This window comes from Triticum aestivum, chromosome 7A, assembly GCF_018294505.1.
Source record: "Triticum aestivum cultivar Chinese Spring chromosome 7A, IWGSC CS RefSeq v2.1, whole genome shotgun sequence".
In the NCBI taxonomy this organism is placed as follows: domain Eukaryota; kingdom Viridiplantae; phylum Streptophyta; class Magnoliopsida; order Poales; family Poaceae; genus Triticum; species Triticum aestivum.
In genome coordinates, this window is record NC_057812.1 from 734,612,259 (window position 1) to 734,615,764 (window position 3,506).

The window sequence follows — 3,506 nt, forward strand, 5'->3', positions numbered from 1 at the left end:
CGGTTCTGGATTGAACCGGGACTAAAGGGTCAGGGCATTAGTACCGACACTTTAGTCCCGGTTCAGGAACCGGGACTAAAGGCCCTTACGAACCGGGACTATAGGCCCTTTTTCTACCAGTGGTTCCATGTCGAAAACTACTCCCGCCTCCGAACGCTCGTCGCCGAGGATGGCACGTGCATGAGCTAAAGCACAACACCGACCAACTTCGGCACCCGAGGCTTGCCTGACGCACTCCTCTGCTACTACCTCCTCAATAGCAAGGTGAGCCTCCCACTCTCCATTTGCCCCCTAGTACATCCAATGACTGTTCAGAAAATCATCCAAGAGAGAGGCAGTAGCAGCAGACCAAAGCAAACGAAGATCAATCATTTTTGCTATTGGCTTTTAACCTCTTGTTCTTTGTGATTCAAGTCTTCGAAGCATTAGGGCTTAGGGCAACTCGATGGCAGACATTCAGAGTTTGCTAGGTTATATCTGCAAGTCCTTTTAAAATATGAAACTTCTGTGTAGTGATGAGCTTCTGCTCATCTTTATTGATTCATCTCCAGTTAAGGGGTGTGCCTTCTAATGCATTCATTTTCTCTTTCATACTGTGGGGTTCATCTTTGTTTTGTAGAAAATTGGTAGCTAAAACTACTGAAAAGGAGCTAATCAGTCAATCCGCAATAAAGCATTGCATTGATTTTTTGTCCTAATATGTGGCCTGTCATATGACCTTTATTTTTCTTATCATTGTGGAGAAATTCATGATATATGTTGGTTGGTCCTGTAGGTGCCCTGATAACAAATTCGTGCATTATCATGGTGTAAATGTTATTGTTCCTTTCCTGGAGGTTAAAAGAGCGCAACTAATTGACCATGGTTTTAATGGCCGATCTTATTTGTAATGTTCTTGCTCCAAATCAACTATGTTGACAGGCTTCAAATGTGGTAATTTACTCCAGGATTCTTGACTACTTTGTTTATCCTTGCAAGACTAAAAATAAATCATATATCCTGATTATTCTACTCCCTGCAGCCAACCTTACCATCAAAATGAAAAGTACGTAATTTTTGTTTGGATTATTAGCCACACAACTTGGATAGCAAATAAGTTCATCCAATTGGTAAATTGTAATAGTGGGTTGAATGGCAAGCAACTGTCCAGCTGAAACACAATAATGTGGAGAATGTTGCTTCCAGCTTTGACACATTGAAATTGATTTATCGCTTTGGCTATCTGTTTTGCTTTTAGCTATTATAGAAGATGCCATATGTACATTTATTTGGTCTGCGGGGTGCGCGCGCGGTTGCGACCTAGTATTAATATTCTAAATATATATATTACAAAAAAATCTTAAATTTGGAAAATGTTGAACAAGTATTTGCAAGATTTTGAACAAGTATTTGAAAAATAATGTTAATCAAGCATTCGGAAAATATTGAACAAGTATTTGAAAAGTCTAAAAAAGTTTTTGAAAAATTGTTAAGCAAGCATTCGGAAAATGTCGAATGTGTATAGGAAAATCTTTTATCATGAATTAAAAAAGGATGATTTTTATATCGCGTATATAAAAATGTCAATCAAGCATTTTGAAAAATAAATGTTGAGCAAGTATTTTAAAAATGTTAATAAAGCATTTAAAAAATTCCAAATTTATATAGAAAAAATGTTGAACATGTATTAAAAATTTATGAAATTTTGTTATCATATAAATATGTTAATCAACCATCAGAAAAAATATTTAAAAAGTATTTGAAAAATCTTATCAAGCAAAAAATGTTAAATATGTATAGAAAAATGTTTTTCATGTATTAAAACCGATGATTTTTCTATTATGTATATCAAAATGTTAATCAAGCATTTGAAAAAATATTGAACAAGTATTCGAAAAATGTATTCAAGCATTTGGAAATGTAAAACTAAAACATTTTATTTGGAAAATTTTGATCAAGCATTTAATAAAATGCTAAAAATGTATAAGAAAAGGTTGACCAGGTATTAGAAAATCTTAGTCTTGGTTTTTATTTTTTTTAATCAAGGGCTCTAAAAGATTAAAAAAATCTGTATAAAAACTGTTGACCATGTATTCAAAAACTATTAAACGTGTATTAGATATATACCAACTTTGTGCATTGAAAAACTAGGGTGGAAATCGCGAAAAACAAAGAAAGTTAACAAAGTGGAAAGAAAGGAAAAAGGCATTGAAACCAGAGAAATAAACCAAGAAAATCAAAGAAAAACAAAGAAAAAGAAAGGAGAAAGCGCAATGAGAACCGTGAAAACAATAAATAAAACCAAATAAAATGAAATAAATCCAGTGAAAATGAAGAAAAGAACAAAGAAACCTTTGAAAAATAAAGAAAAACAAAAATAACCCAGAGAATCGTATGGAAACCGGCTATATACCCCTTAAGTAGGTCGCACCCCACAGAATTGCAGGACCCGACTCTTGCTTACTGGTCTGCAGTGCTAGCTATTATCTCCGAGACATGGATTGAATCCTTGTATCTCCCCAGCGAGACATAGTCATTGCATGCAGAATTATATTGTGTAAGTTTCTGGACGCAAGTGATACTGGGACGGCCCACGACTACTCCCAAACTCACGGTAGCCCGCTCAGTCTGCATCTGGCATATCCGGTTTTTCCATTCCATTTTCTTTTCATTTTTACTTTCTCACAAATTTTCGTTCTTCTCTTTTTTTAAAATTTTAATTTTGTTGTCTTTTTCGTTGTTTCCATTTCGAATTCACTTTATTTTCTCATATCTGTTTACAATTTTTCAAATAGATGAACATTTTTTTTAATTTGATTATTTACAAATCGGTGCATATTTTTTGAAATTCAAAGTTTATTCGTCCTATTAAAAAATTTATCATTCGAAATTCAAAAATCATCAAATTCAAAAAATGTTTGTTAATTTTCAAAAATTTCTTCATATTTCAAAAATGTTCATCAAATTAAATAAGTGCTCTTAAATTCAAAATTTGTTCATCTAATTGAAAACAATGTTCACTGAATTATCTATTTGGTTAACCAAATATAAAAATATTCATCAAATTTCAAAATATGTTCACCAAAATTAAAAAAAATCATTTTTTAAGAAATTTAATATTAATGATGTAATTCGTGAATATATTTTGCTTTCCGAACAAATTCTTGAAATGCATGAATATTTTGAATCGATGAACAATTTTTAATTCACAATCAATATTAATTTATATATATATAAATATTGCCAATTAAATAAAACTCTATGAATACACAAGAAATATTTCCAAAATCACGAATATTTTTTATTTCTTTCAATTAGTTCAAATTCTTTTTTGTGCAATTTGGAACTTTTTTGAAATCCCCAGCTATTGTACAGAATAAAAAATATAACAGAAAAGAAAAAAGAAAAGGTGAAAAAAAAGAAATTGAAAAATATGGCGCAGCCCGCCCTGTGCATGGGCCAACCCATTAGACGGCGCCAGGGAAGGAGAGTGTGCGCTGGCTCGAGGGCCTGCTCCTAATCAGCGC